Genomic DNA, 17,255 nt, shown 5'->3' on the forward strand with positions numbered 1-17,255 from the left:
AGCGGCTCACACACATATAGTTCTTAGTAGAGATATGAAGTTTTTCATGGGGAGTTTTCATGGAAACTGGTGTTTGGCTGCCCCAGACAAGTGAGTGTCGAGGGTGGAGCCAGTGGGGTGAAACACCTAAATATCCACTCTGAATAGCGTAGCCTTGGGGGAAACCCTATGTGAGATTAAAAAATTATTGTCTCGACCTACATAAGACTTGTGTTTGCTTGTGCACTTTGGTTTCTAAACATTATGTCTTTTGTGTCTGCAAAATGTTCTCAAAATGGTCAAAAACTTAAAACAATCATCATCCTAAAATGAGTAAAAATTTGACAACTTGCTGGAAAACTGAGAATTTTTTAAAACACGGTGAGAATCACGCTTTTACAATGCATAACAATGCTTTTACAACGCAAAACAATGCTTTTGCATCTTAAAACACCGCTTTTGATCAACAATACAATGCTTTTAAACCCTAGGATCACACATTTGCTACATATAACAATGCTTTTATAACTAAAACAACACTTTTATCCCTTAGTTTCTCACTTTTACAGTGCAGAGCAACGCTTTCATTCAACAAAAAAGTGCATTTGTTGCGCATGTTAGCGCTTTTGAGCAAAATGTTAGCTCATTTATTTTCTCGCATCTGCAATAGTGAGCACTTTCACATATCAGACCAAAATTTCAACATGATTTTCAGATACCCTTTTTCGAGGAGATTTGTATTCAATTATCATAGATTTTGAAACTAGTCAAACAATTAAGTTATCAATCAAATAGGTTTTTTCCAAAGGTTTTCATAAGCATAAAGCATCCAACAAGTTAGTGATTCAACCATCTCAAGTGCAAATCAACATCACTATCAGTTTCATAGCAGGCTATATCAAATCCTTTATGATGAAACTTGATCGTATCAAAGCCTTTGTTCATTATCTTGGATATATCGTTCCTCTTTGGACCTAGGTTTTATCAAAATCAATATTGCACTCACATTGGAATCAAACAACTTGTAAATCATTAGATGCTTATATGAATTTTAGATATCGCCTCAAAAAAAGAAAACCAAGTTGGAAGGCTATCTTGAAGAAGAGGAAATTCTTATACATCAATCGCAAAATCTTCTTAAAACATAGAACATTCCTACACCATTTTCGTCACTATTTACGTGGTTACAAAACGGAGTTTGACGGAGAAATTATGCAAGCATGTACCTTTCAACAAAAAAGATGCCTTATCACAACGCACTAATAGGGGTGGTAAAATAAACAAAGCTTATCTTCCTAAACCAATAATCACCTATTGAGTTGCATTTAAAAAAGAAAAAACTTTGGAAGTTTTTAAATCAATCATATGTCGGTTTGGACTAGAGATCAACATGAGCAATTGATAAGACAACAAAAACAAATGGAAGAGAAGAATCCAAATTTTTATCAATTTGGGTACACAGATGTTGATGAAGAAGCAGTAAATAACACCATTAGAGACCTTGAAAAATATTATAAATTTGACAAACTAATGTAAATTTTTTTGGAAAAACAAAAGGAAAAATACATCCTAGTGTTGGCAAATTCAAGAGCTAAATTGCCACAAGATTTTAAAGTAGAAGGTTTGAAACAAGATGTAGGTGACAATCAAAACATTGATGATCTCAATAATGAGGATGTGAATCGAGTAAATCATGAGGAAACAAGAGGAGATAGAACAAGAAGAAATCAAGATGATATAAGAAGAAAGCATGGCGATAGAAGAACCCGCATTGATAATCCTTTATGAACTCTCACTCAACAAATGCAAACCTTACAACAATAAATACAAGATATGCAGAATGGAACAAGTTCCAATAAATATTGATTCGAGGACATCTGTCCATAACCTTTTGACAAGAATTTAAACATGATGCCATTCCCACAACATTGTGAAATCCCCAAATATGATAAATATAATGGGAAATCTGATCCTCAAGATCACATTAGGGAATTTTGCATGATGAGTATAGAGTTTGTACATAATGAAACTTACCTAATGAATCTATTTACTAGAAGCTCAAGAGGACAATCAATAAAATTGTTCTCAAGACTACCATCTGAAATTAAATCTTTTGAAGAACTTGTGAATAGATTTTGTATGCGGGAAAAAGTTGTTCCATGAAATCTAAAATGTGAAAATATTCAAAGACTTTCCCACACACCCATGGGACTCTTGGTGCAAGTTATGGAGCCATGAGAAATATCTCAACTTCCCAAGGATTGTTACATGGTTCTCTATCTCACAAGGTCCCTCAAGCCAATGCCTTTGCTCTCAGATCACTGAGCAAAGTGACTCAAGGATGATGAATGCAAGAATGAGGGATCCTTTAGATCAATCTTAGTATGAATGCATCTTATTTATGCATGATTTTACCAAATGAACTAAACTAGATGATAAGATGACAAGGTTAGTAAAAATACTATCCTAACATGATATACTAGTTATATGATTTAATCTAAGATAATAGAAATACTTTAAAATAATTATTAGATTTATTTCTATTGCAAACAGAGGCTAAATGCTTGCTACAATTGAGTATAATTATGATGCTAAATACTTGGATCCTAAAATGGAGGGATGAGGGATATATTTATAGAAGAAACAAGGCACTAGATGGTTAGGATTGAAGGATCTAATCAAGGGTCAGGATTGAAAGCTATCAATCCATGTTTACAATTTTCACCAATGAAATGGTGACAATTGTCAATATAAGACTGGTTGAGAGGAGATGTAAGAAGCATTAAATGCTTGAGAAGACCTCATGGTTACCTTAGAAGGTAAAGGTTAAGGTTAGGTTAATGTTATCCATTGGATAAAGCTTTTACCCAAAGGGTAAACTCTTGTGCAAGGGTTAAGGAAATAACCATGGTCAAAGCAATGAATGCTTGATGAGACTGCTGGGTTAGATGAGGGTTGAGTTAGGCAAAAAGTCTTTAACCATGCCACAAAGGGTTAGTTAACCATTAATGGTTTGAAAGACTTTGGGGACAAGAGTCATTCCAAATTTGGGGGTTTTCAACAAGTTAGCTTGTTGAAGGCATAAAGGCTTTAATGCCTTTGGAAGACTTTACTCCAAATTTGAGAAGTGGCCTCCCCAAATTTAGGGAAAGGGGATATTTGAAGGGTTTAGGTTAATTGATTAGGATTAGAGGGATTCTAGAAGAATTTAGGAAGAGGGTTAGGAGGCAAGTGGGAGATGTAGGAAAATGCAAGTGGGTGAGGGATAATAGGATTTAATTAAAATAAATTGCTTTATTTCATTTTGGTTGCAAGTTGGGGATTTAAATAAATTAGATTTATTTAATTGGGGTGAACTAAATTTAATTAAAAAGTAGAGAGAAGGGATTTAATTAAATAAAATGATTTATTCAATTAAATGATATAAAAGGCTTAAGTGGATTTAAATAAATAAATTGAACAATTTATTTAATTTAAATAGAGGAATGTGGGTGATTTAATTAAATTAGATTTAACTAAATAGAGGAATGAGAATAAAATGAACATTAAATATTCATTTAGGAATATGGTCATTTTTATGCGTCTACATTTTGCCCCTCTTTGAAGTGACATGTTTGCAGATGTTGATTCAAAGAAAATTGACGTTTCATCAAAATTTGTTCATGTCGTGCCCCATATTTGATAAATGATACCCCAAATTTGATAAATGATGTTGATAATGCCCCCTCGGGAGATGAATCAAAAATTTAAAAATTTGATTTGATAAATTTAATTGCATTTTAAAATTTTATCTATGTTGAATGCATTAATTCGATTCATCTCCCGATAATGATGTTTGTTAGGGTTAGATGGGAGACCACGAGCAATTTACGTGTTCCACCATGTAACCCTAATTTTGTTTACCCTATAAAAGGTAAAAAGTTGTTTTATTTGTCTCATTTGTGCTTGTTGACCTTGGAGAAAGTGACACTTGGAGAGAAAGTCAAGATGTCGATTCCCTATGCTTCTCATCGATTCAAGCATGTTCAGAGGTATCGGAGGCCCGCCACATATGGACCACCGGTAAGTCATCAATTTTGACCCCTTTTTGATTTTTATTTTGTCATTTTTGATCCTAATGGTTTAGCGCATAGGGTAAAAACCGTAGCGCATACGATAAGAAGGCTAGTGTGTCAAGCCTTAGGAATTAGGGTAGCATTTGGGTTGGTGAGGGTAGCACATAGGTAGGTAAAAGTAGCGCATAGACTTGTTTAGCGCAGTGGGTTAGAAGGCTAGCATGCATGGGGAAAAGGGTAGCGCATCGGGAAGACCTAGCACATAGGGTCCGCAGGGGGTCACATGGGTAGGTTAGGCTAGCGCGTAGGTGTGACCTAGCACATTGGGGTAGTTTTGTAGCGTAGGGCCAGATTAGTATAGCACATAGCCAAGTTTTAGCGCTTAGGGTGTTTTAGGTGGTGCATTGATAGATTAGGGTAGCGCATAGGTGTAGGCTAGTGCTTAGGGTTAATTCGATAGCGCATGGAGATTTTTGGATAGCGCATGTCGAGTAGTGTAGCGCGTGGATAAAAATTTTCAGCGCGTGGGTAGAAAAAATTGGGGAAAATAGGATTTTGTGAGGGATTATGAGATGAAGAAAGATAGGTAGGTGTTTGCCAGTTTTTCTGGGATGGGTGTGATAGTCTGCGTGTCTATTGTCGTTGTTTTGATAAATTGTTCGATATGAGTTCTGATATGGTTGTGAGAAATAACTTGATTTTATTTTCAATGTTTCAAGTTGACGTTGATATGGATTTGATGTGACGTGGATTTTGATATGGATGTTTGATACGAACTTGATTTGATATTCATTATTTCAAGTTGATATGAATGTGAGACTTGAGTTGTTTTTCAAGTTGATATGGCTGTGGAACTTGAGTTGTTTTACAAGTTGATATGAGTGTGGAACTTGAGTTGTTTTTCAAGTTGATATGGCTGTTTGATAGATAACTTGATTTGATTTGCATTGTTTCAAGTTGTTATGATCTGATGTTGATATGAATTTGATATGATGTGAAACTTGATGTGTTTTACAAGCTGATATGAATTTGATGTTTTTGATATGGATATTTGATATGATGGTGGAACTGATATTGGACATGTTTTGTTTGTGACAGGAGCGTCTTGAGGTTGTGTAGTCGCGAGAGCGATTTCTGAGACTGTGGTCTTTGATACCATGACTGACATAGGATGACAGGGATACTATTGAGAGATGTGGCCTATCCTCTTTGTTAGAGATGCCCTAGTATATCATTAACTGGGGTTTGTTGACAACATTGGCTGAGAGGTGGCATAGTGATACCAACACCTTTCATTTGGCGACAAGGGAGATTACGGTGACACCTGAGGATTGCTACCGGATTTTGCGGATTCCTGTGGTAGGTGCACTTTTACCCTTGTTGATATGTGGCGACTGATCAGCAAAGTACTATACACTCAACATGTATTCGCGCCGTGGTCCGAGGCCACACCAGGCCCCGGGAATGTGGGCGGCAACCCCGAGAAATTTTTTTTGGACATTTTTTGTTGATGAAAACTGACATTGTAATAAAACCCTAAAAAGGTCAACTTTGATTGTTGCCCTAAAAACACATGTTATAAGCGGCTGGGATGCTTAAGGCATTGTAAGGTTGATGTACTTTATTTGCTGGATAATAAGAAAGATTGGATGGTTGTGTATGGTGGACGTAACCCATTCTGGGTGAACCACGTTAAATCTCTATGTTATCTGTGTCCTATTTTATTCCTTCATCTTTTGTATTTAAATCTGCATATAATTGTTAGTTTATATTAGCTTCGGATTTGCTTGAAACCCTAACAATTGGTATCAAAGCGAGGTTTTCTATAAATTGTCAGGACTTTCATATTTGAGTGGGAGCAATGGAGGATTCCAAATTCAAGATCGAAAAGTTTAATGGCCAGAATTATCAGTTATGGAAAATGCAGATGGAGGATTGATAGTTCTGATACTAATATGATTAGTATAGATGCCAAGATAACAAGATGAGAGGGGGGGTGAATCATAAAAACTTAATCTTCAATAAAAACAACAGATTCAACCTCGGTAACCTTATCAGAAAAATAGTAATGCATGCAAACCCATAAATAGATAAGATCACAAAACATATAACACCAGATTTAACGTGGAAATCCAAATAGGAAAAAACCACTGTGGGATTTCAGACCCACTAAGAAATATACTCTTCTAAAGTATGCTCGGTTAAAAGCAAATCCTGTTAAAGATTACAAACACATTGCTAGATGTGACCCGGTTAAGGGATTTCCCTCAGATCTGTTAGGATCTTCACCTTGTTAGAAGTGATCTTGTTAAAGGATTTCAAACACTCAATAAGAATGTCACCTTGCTAGAGGGTTTTACAAATAAGACTGTGAAGTCCACTCAGTTAAGAGATTTTCTGCTACTTCACAAAATAATAGTAATAAAAATCTATCTGCAACTTCACATCTACAAATGCTAAAGCAGATTCTTATTTTCTCAATACAATCTATTCATAGGACTTATCTTCTCCCTCTACTGGGCTCTATACTCTGTTATCAAAATAGATTTTCAAGCTTCTATGCTCGGTAATCACTATGTAGCATCCCTATGCATACACTTGCCCGCATACATTGTTTATTAACAATCTCCTATTTATAAACAATCTTCCAACTGCTTAATCTCCTTGATCACATTTCCCATGATCAATCATAGCCATTAGATCTTCAATCTCATCTAGGTTCAATGTATCATTTGATCTGAAAATGTTTTACCCCGCCTTGGAACTTGTACTAGGGTATTGCGGTTCAATCTGAGCTGTAGATCTTCCTGCCGATCTTTCATTGCCATAGATCCTTAAAAAACTTCATACACGGCTTACCAATCATTTAATCAACTCCAGCTCATCAGCTTCCTTCATTAAATAATGCTTCTATACATTTAATGCATTCTATTATTACTCGGTTGCAACTCGGTGAATACTAAACTTTACTCGGTAGACATTCTGCCTTCACTAATGGATAGCGATAACCTTAGGGTTTATCAACTAGGTTCCTTAGGGTTTACCAACTAGGTTCTTTGCTTGGTAACATAGTATAATATTAACCTTAAAAACAATAGCATATGTAGGATATCAAAACAATCTAAACATCATGATCTCATAATTGTCTAACTCAGTAATAGTTTCTCATTGAATAACTTATTCCTCCCCTTATTCATTACATCTTTCAGTGTCTTTTACCGACATCTTTATACTCATCAAATCATATTGCTTAAGATATGGCAACATCATACTGAATTAGAAAATCAATTTCTTGACATCAATGATAAAATAATAATGTTAAGACAATGAACATCCTTAATCAGTTATATCCATAGTCATCAACAACCTTCTCAATATCCTTATTGAAATACCAACAATCTCTTATTGTGATTGGAATGCCAACAATCTCTCATGTCTATTATAATGCCAACAGAGGTTTTCTATAAATTGGCAGGACTTTCAGATTTGAGTGGGAGCAATGGAGGATTCCAAATTCAAGGTTGAAAAGTTTAACGGCCAGAATTATCAGTTATGGAAAATGCAGATGGAGGATTACCTGTATCAAAAGGATTTGTGGTGGCCATTGGAAGAAAAGGCAAAGAAAGCGACCACAATGTTAGATGAAGAGTAGGACATTTTAGATAGAAAGGCACCGGGATCCATTTGATTGTGCCTTGCACCATCTATAGCATTCAATATAACAGAAGCAAAAATGACTGAAGAATTGATGGTGAAATTGGTTAAGTTGTATGAGAAACTCTCAGCTTCGAATAAGGTATTTCTTATGGAGCGTTTGTTTAATTTAAAAATGAGTGAGGGAGGATCTATAGCAGAGCACTTAAATGAATTTAATACAATTACCAGTCAATTGTCTTCGATAAAAATTACTTTTACAGAAGAGGTTAGGGCTCTCTTGATTTTATGTTCTTTGCCAAAAAGCTGGAATAGCTTGGTTATGGCTGTAAGTAACTCTGTCTCTAGTAAAAATACTTTGATCTTTGATAATATTGTTGGTGTTATCCTAAGCGAGGAAATGAGAAGGAAAAGCACATGTGAGACTCCAACATCATCAAGTAGTGTTTTGAATGTGGAGAACAGAGGAAGATCAAAGGAAAGAGGAAAAGGCCTTGGGAATGAGAAGTTACGAGGGAAGTCAAAGAAAGGACACTCTCAATCTAGAGGAAAGAAAGATTGCTGGTACTGCAGAAAGCCTGGTCATCTAAAGAAAGACTGTTGGTCTCGAAAAAACAAAGAAGGAGACAAAAATGAAAATGACAGTATGGAAGCTAATATTGCAAGTAATACTTTACAAGATGCTTTAATCTTATGTTTGGATAATGTTAATGATTCCTGGGTAATAGATTCTAGGGCTTCATTTCATGCTACACACCATAGAAAATATTTTCTAGATTATGTTCAAGATGATTTTGGACAGGTATATTTGGGTGATGATGAGCCCTGTCAAATTGTTGGAAAAGGAAAGATAAAGATCAAGTTGCAGAATGGAAATTACTGGTTTCTGCAGGAGGTAATACATGTTCCTAATTTAAGAAGAAATTTAATTTCTGCAAGACAACTAGGTAGTGAAGGTTTCATAGTTACCTTCTCAGATAGTATCTGGAAGGTCAATAAAGGATCATTAGTAGTAGCTAAAGGTGCGAAGGTAGGTACATTATATCTGTGTACTGGTAACACTTACTCTACCCTAGCTGCTATAGATAAAATTACTATAGGGACAACAACAATAGATGTTGCAAGAACAGATTCGATAATGTGGCACCATAGGCTTGGGCACATGAGTGAGAAATGGATGAAAATCCTTCACTCCAAAAATCTATTTCCAGGACTAAAGAAGATTGATTTAGAGTTCTGTAAAAACTGTGTTTATGGTAAACAGAAAAGAGTCAGATTTCTCAAGGTTGGGAAAGAGAAGAAGAGTGAGAAGTTAGAGCTTGTGCATTCAGATGTATGGGGACCGACTCAGGTATCATCTTTTGGTGGCTCTTGTTATTATGTTATTTTTATTGATGACTCAACCAGAAAAACATGGGTATATTTCCTAAAACAAAAATTAGATGTTTTTTGAAACTTTTAAGAAATGGAAAGCTTTGGTTGAGAATGAGATAGGAAAAAAGTTGAAGCATCTTAGATCGGATAATGGAAGTGAGTATTGCAGCAAAGCATTTGAAGATTACTGCTCCTTAAATGGGATTCAAAAGCAAAAGATAGTTCCAGGAACTCCACAGAAAAATGGTGTGTCAGAGAGAATGAATAGGACTATCATGGAACACATGAGAAGCATGAGATTGCATGCTGGATTGCCCTTACATTTTTGGGCAGATGCTGTACATACTGCTGTCTATTTGATAAATAGAGGACCTTCAACCCCTTTGGATGGTGGTATTCCAGAGGAGGCATGGACTGGTAAAAAGGTAAATTATTATTTTCTGAAAACTTTTGGTTGTGAAGCTTTTGTTGATGTTGATAAAGAAAATAGAACCAAGCTTGATGCTAAATCTTAGAAATGTACCTTCATTGGATATGGTATAGATGAATATGGCTATCGGTTATGGGCTTTTGAAAATAAGAAAATAATTAGAAGTAGAGATGTTATATTCAATGAGAAGGTTATGTATAAAGAATAGATGCAAGAAAAGAAGCATGAACATGACAAATAAGAATATGTGGTGTTGGATGAGATTCCTAAAAATGAAATGCCACAAGTACCTGATGCTTAGCAACAACAAATTGTCCCACAAACTCCTGCAAGTGTTAGACATTCTATGAGGTCAAGTAGACCCCCTGAAATATTTTCTCCTTCTTTGTATTCTATATTATTAATGGATTCTGGTGAACCAGAAGAATATGAAGAAGCAATGCAGGTGGATGCCAAACAACAGTGGGAGCTAGGCATGAAAGAGGAGATGGACTCCTTGATGAAAAATAAGACTTGGGACTTAGTCCCTTTACCTGTAGAAAAAAGAGCCTTGCCTAACAAATGGGTTTATCGGCTAGAGGAGGAGGAAGGAGGTCAGAAAAGATATAAGGCCAGACTTGTGGTAAAAGGTTTTGCACAGAAAAAGGGTATAAATTATGATGAAATATTTTCTCTAGTTGTAAAAATGACTTCAATTAGAACTGTACTTAGTCTTGTGGTTGTAGATGATTTACATCTTGAACAATTAGATGTCAAAACAACATTTCTCCATGGAGATTTGGAGGAGGAAATTTTCATGTTGCAACCACAGGGATATGAGGTCAAAGGTAAGGAGAACTTGGTGTGTAGGTTGAAGAAAAGTTTGTATGGCCTAAAGCAAGCACCCCGACAATGGTATTTAAAATTTGATAGTTTCATGGTTGCACACGGTTATCATAGATGTCATTCTGATCATTGTGTATATTTTAAGAGATTGGATAATGGCAGTTATATTATCCTGTTGCTTTATGTTGATGACATGCTTGTTGTTGGGTCTAACATGCAACATATAAATGATCTTAAATAGAAATTAGCCAGGTCATTTTCTATGAAGGATTTAGGTGCAGCTAAGCAAATTCTTGGTATGAGGATTACACGGGACAAGAAAAATAGAACCTTGAATTTGTCCCAAAGTGATTATATAAAGAAGGTGTTGAAAAGATTTAATATGCAGGATGCAAAAGCAGTTAGTACACCTTTGGCTAGTCATTTCAAATTGACTAAGGACATGTGCCCAAAGGAATAGGAAGAGGTAAATAAAATGTCTAACATCCCGTATTCATTAGTTGTTGGCAGTCTAATGTATGCAACAGTATGCACAAGGCCAAATATTGCACATGTAGTGGGAGTTGTGAGCAGGTTTATGAGTAATCCGGATATGGAACATTGGAATGCTGTGAAATGGATTCTTTGGTATTTAAAAGGAACTACTACGAAGGCATTATGTTTCAAAGGATCTAATGCTACTCTGAGTGGATTTGTTAACTCTGATTTGGTAGGTGATATTGATTCACGGAGGAGTACTACAGGGTATGTTTTTACTATAGGGGGAACTGCAGTTAGTTGGATTTCTAGGCTGCAAAAGTTTGTTGCACTTTCAACCACTGAAGCTGAATATGTTGCTACTACAGAAGCCATCAAGGAGATGATTTGGTTACAATGTTTTCTAGAGGAATTGGGTCAAACACAGGAGGATAGCCCATTGTATATTGATAGTGAGAGTGCCATTCATCTTGCAAAAAACTCTGCTTTTCATTCTAGGACAAAGCACATTCAGCTCAGGTACCACTTCATCTGGACTGTTTTATAGGAGGGTCAGTTACGGCTTGAGAAGATTCACACAAGTGAGAATCCTGTCGATATGTTCATGAAGGTAGTTCCATAGGAGAAGTTGATTTCTTCATCAGTTTTGGTTGGTCTTCTTGATTGATAATTGTGGAATTTATACCAGTCAAGTCCAAGTGTTTTATCCAGCGGATGCTGCATGTACAGTGGTGTTGTCTAGTATTAGTCTCCAAGTGGGAGATTGTTTGGTGTGGAGCTTGATCAATCTCCAAGTGGGAGATTTTTGATATGTGGCGACTAATCAGCAAAGTACTGTACACTCAACACGTATCCGCACCGGGCCGCGGGAATGCAGGTGGCAACCCACTGCGGGGATTCGGGGGTGGCAGCCCCCGAGAAATTTTTTTTTGGATGTTTTTTGTTGATGAGAACTGACATTGTAATAAAACCCTAAAAAGGCCAACTTTGTTTGTTGCCCTAAAAACACATGTTATAAGCGGTTGGGATGCTTAAGGCATTATAAGGTTGATGTACTATTTTTGTTGGATAATAAGAAAGATTGGACGACTGTGTATGGTGGATGTAGCCCATTCTGGGTGAACCACGTTAAATCTTTGTGTTATCTGTGTCTTGTTGTATTCCTTCATCTTTTGTATTTAAATCTACATATAATTATTAGTTCATATTTTCTTCGGATCTGCTTGAAACCCTAACAACCCTATGAGCAGACTAAGGAGGGTGATACAAAGGCTCTTCGCTGGATATTTCAAGATGATATGATTTGTGGCTATGAGATCCCATGGCAGTAGTTCATTGATTTGGATTACGCTCCTCTACCTTCAGTGCTGGCAGGATTCATTGGTGGCTTCTTATGTCCCGACCGTAGGTCGAAGGGACTAGCAATGGGATGGGGATTGGTTTTGGAGGACATGGTGACATAGGGTCGCCGATTTGCATAGGGGTTTGCAATGTTGGCCCACTTATACAGGGATATGCATCAGGAGGTTTACTTGGGATAAAGAAGTCTATCCGCTAGGGTCACACTGCTACAGGTATGGGCGTGGGAGCACATTCCCACAACTAGGCCACTTGCTGACAGAGATAGGCCAATTGGTCATGCTTATGCATATGGATAGAGGGATAGTTGTCTAGCATAAGCTGGGAAAACTGGAACATTGGAGGCAAGTGCTGGATGATATTGAGACGGTCGTCTGGAGACCTTATATGGATTGCGAGGTGTGGGAAGAGGATGGGATGGAGATGCCTTATGTCTACATGTCTCGATTTTTGATAGAGCGAACACCCTTTGTTATTGAGAGATTTATGCACAGCCAAGTGTTGTGGTAGTATGGATGACAATAGGGGATACCACAGGGAGCATGCTTGTATGCTCAACAGAGGTAGGATGTACCAGAGTGGGGACCCACTATTGATAGCACAGAGGCAGTTGAGGAGTTCTTTCACCTAGCCGGCCAGATATGGGACTATGCCTATGTGATAGTGGATGCAGGGATGACTGATGAGTTTGCAACACTCTTTGCGGCTCATGTTGTGGCCAGGATATTGGATCCAATAAAGATGATTCTCACTTTTGATGATAATGAGGATGAGCAACCCAAGAGGCTAGGGAGGTAGGGAGAGGAGGTAGATGAGGGAGGTGGGGATGGTGGAGGAGGTGGCCAAGGTCGGCGTGGGGATAGGGGGAGAGTTGATCGATGGAGGAGAGGGGATAGAGGTAGAGCTGGTGGTGACAAAGGGATACAGGTGGAGAGAGTTGTGCAGCGGGCTGTGGAGGATAGAGGGAGGGGAGGTTTGGCTATTAGAGCTGGTGGTGAGGGGAGGGTAGGAGAGGTGATAGCAGCTGTGGGAGGGACAGATGATTTTAGATGGTCAGCCCAGAGGAGGAGGTCAGATGTTTTACCCCCACCAACTCTGAGGATAGGGAGAGGGATAGGGGGTACCCCTCCAGATTCAGATTCCTACTCACCAGGAGGATGCTCAGATTAGGTCCTTGTAGTTGTCAGTGCAACATCTATAGACACAATTATTGGTGCATCAGCATCAGATTATGCAATTGACTACTAAGCGGGATACAGTTTTGGAGCGATTGGGTCGAGCCGAGGCTCGAGCAGATAGCTTGGAGAAAGCGGCGGTAGGTGGCTCGATGAGAGACACCTTAAGGGAGTTGGCGTATACAACCAAGGAGGTTGAGTATTACCAATGATATTATGAGGTTGCAGTGCCCAGGGAGCACAGAGTTCCTAGTTTCACAACGATGAGATCCAATCGATCTAGGTAGATGGGGTCGAGGAAAGAGAGTAGAGGCATGACAGGGCCTACTCGTCAGGATGCACCTGGGGATCCCGGTGCTGGGACATTTGCTGCGAGACTGTCACCCTCAGGAGATAGTAATACCTGAGAGATGTTGTCTCTATTATATTTTCATCATTTTGTTGTACTCGGACAAACATGACATATTTTGCACTTGATCATTTTTGAGAGATATATACGACACCATTTTCTTTGATCCTCATGTGATGTTTTTCATGGATGATGCTTTCTATATGATTTTGATGTTTTTATGATGCTGATGCAATGCTTAGATAGATGTTTGTGATTTGATATTTGAGGGATGGTGAATAATGTATGAGATGTATCTTGAAAATGAGATGTATGATATTGATAATGATGTGAGATGTATCTTCAAAATGAGATGTATGATAATGATAATGATGTTATTTACGAAATGCTATGCAACTGATTGTAAAAAGATATGCAAACAATTGTAAAATGATATGCAACTAATTGTAAAATGATATGCAACTAATTGATCATCCTCGTTCTATGTTTTGTCATTCTTGTATAGTCACATGTTTTTCTTTCTTTGTGTTGATCATCATTGAGCATTTATTTGTTGGGATATGTTGAAAATTTGTACAAGCATAATGGTATAATTGAACCATAATGACCTGAGAAAAATTTACATGATTGTTGATTTTGCAAGATAGCACAAGCATCGAGGTATAATTGAACCAAGATGTCCTGAGTGTGGCTTACGTATAAACAAACAAGATTAAACCATTTGTATGTGCAAAGTGGAACCATTTCTTCAATGACGCTTTGAATCATGTCTCAAGACAAGTATTTGTACAGTACAAGTGATCGTCTAACAGACAGAAAACTAAAAAGATATTGGAGTCTTAATGACTTTCTCCAGCTCGATGCATCGTTGAGAAAATGTATAAGAGCCAATAGTGCAAAAAAAAATTCAAGTGCAAAAATAGTCAAAACTTCATGCAAGATGCAATCATTGTATACTTTAGAAAATCATCCATCATGTGTTGTGAATCCTTTTAAGTGATCAATATGTTGCTCTCGTGTTTGTTGATTTGTGTGTTTGGACATGATACTCTTAGTCCACTGCAAGTTTTGATTTAGGACATAATGATGATCAATGTTTCCCCTAGCTAAATTTACCTCCTGACATGGATATGTATAGTGATTGCCAAGCCATTGTAGATGATGAAATGATATTCGGATAAACAAGGACAGTGACTACGCCAAGTATGTCCTGAATAATGTTATTTTGATAAAGTGTTGGGTGATGGCTAGTAATGCTTGATTGTGGATATAAAAAGCTCAAGAGTATAGATAGATAGAGGAGTTATCCTCTCACAAGTAGCACCTGTGGCCAGGTTTTCACCAGTTGCTTTTATTGCACCTTTTGTTTTTGCTTTTTTTGCTTTTTTGATTTTTTGCATTTTTTGATTTTTTGATGTTTTTGACTTTTTTGCACATTAGATTGCTTAAGTATATTATTTCTTCAAATGGATGCTGTTAGTTGGTTTGTCGAGCACATCTCCTTCTGAAGTTGTTAGTTGATAGGTGCCTGATCCATAGGCTGATATGATGACATAGGGACCTAACCAGTTAGGTTCAAACTTCCCTTTCTTTTCTCGATCCTATTGATTTCTAGGATTTTCTTTGAGTACTAGATCACCAATTTTAAGAATATGAGGAATGAATTTATGGTTGTAGCTTCAGCACATGCATTGTTGATATGCTTTGAGGTGAGTATAGGCATGTTGGCATTTTTCATCTAGAAGTTCTAGCTCTTGCAGTCGGTTTACTCGATACTCTTCATTTGGAATGAGGCCTTTCAAAGATACTCTAAGAGGTGAGATTTCTACCTCCAAGGGTAAAATCACTTTTGATCCATACACCAATGAATATGGCATAGCTCCTATAGGCATGCGGATGCTAGTTCTGTATGCCCTAAGTGCTGGATTGAGTTGTACGTGCCAATATTTGCCTGCATCATTCATTGCTTTCTTAAGGATTTTCAATATTGTTTTGTTGGATGCTTCGGCTTGACCATTCCCTTGCAGGTAGTAAGGTGTAGAGAAACGCTGTTGGATTTTGAATCATTTACATAGTTCTCACACATCCTACTTTTTGAAAGGTCGTCCATTATCTATGATGATGGAACTTGGAATGCCATATCTGCAGATTAGATAATTAAGATTGAAAGAGGCAATTTGCTTCCCAGTCACTATGGTCATCAGGACTGCCTTAATCCATTTGGTAAAATATTCTGTTGTAGTGATAATGAACTTATGCCCATTTGAAGATGAAGGGTGTATTTTACCCACTAAGTCCAGTCCCCATTGGCAAAAGGGCCAAGATGTTGTGAATGGCTGCAATTCCTATGCTGGTGCATGTATAAGATTGCCATGGATTTGGCATTTAGGACATTTCTTTGCAAAATGATAAGAATCCTTTTCCATTATCAGCTAGTAATATCCCATTCTTAGAATTTTTTTAGCAAGAGTAGGACCACTTGAATGTGTGCCATAGATACCTTTATGAAGCTCTTGTAAACCAGAGTCAGATTCATTACGATCAAGGCAATGAAGAAGATTACCATCAAAAACTCGATGGTACAAAGTATCAGCAGTGAGAGTATAATGGGCGGTTTGCCAGATAAAGTTGTGTTTTTGGTTTCGAGATAGGTCAATGGGGAGGACATTGTTTTTAAGATAGTCATAGATTGTTTCGTATAACAGAGAGTTAGAATCGGTTAAGGTATAGAGAACATGGGATGCGGAATGGTCATAGGTTGGGGAGAATAGTTGCTCTACCAGAAACTTGTAACGACTCTATTGCTTTGGAATTTGTAGCAGTGAAGCGATAGTAGCCATTGCATCGACTGCTCTATTGTCCAACCTTGGTATTTGTTCGAAGGTGATGTGTACAAAATATTGTTTGAAATCATTCACCATTCGTTTGTATGGTAGTAACTTGTCATCTTTTGTGTGATATGTTGCTATTTACTAAGTTGTCATTAGTTTTATGCCCAAAGTTGTCCTATATACTCTAGTCGGTTAATGCTACTGAAATGTCTAGTCAGTAAACCGAAATGTTTAGTCGGTAAAAAAAGACAAGTCACTGAGTTAATATTCACTGAGCTATGAACCAAGATGAATACAGAATGTCTATCGAGCAAAGTTCATATGTCTACCGAGCAACAAAGAAGGTATATCGAGTTAATTTGAACTGAGTGGAAACGTGTTACGAGATTCAATGAACCTGGACACACATGTGAAACGTGTTACAAGATTTGAGAACCTGAAATTGTTATTACATAGGAAATTGCATTTAAAAGATTTTGTATGATTTTGAGGAAGATTATCCAATGAAATAATTTCTATGTTTATTCATTCAATAAAACATGTTTGTATGATCAAAACATGAACAGATCATCATCTCAGAGATCTATATATATATAGAATAATTTGAGTATTTGAGATAGAGTTGAAAAAGGAAAATCATAAGAGAAGATAAGATGTGATTGACAAAAATATTCAGAGGTCACCGAGAAGGTTTTCTAAGAACAGTTTAAGGAACAGAGCATACAGAAGAGGTTACCGAATTGATTT

The sequence above is a fragment of the Cryptomeria japonica genome, chromosome 4 (genome assembly GCF_030272615.1).
Source record: "Cryptomeria japonica chromosome 4, Sugi_1.0, whole genome shotgun sequence".
Taxonomy (NCBI): Eukaryota; Viridiplantae; Streptophyta; class Pinopsida; order Cupressales; family Cupressaceae; genus Cryptomeria; species Cryptomeria japonica.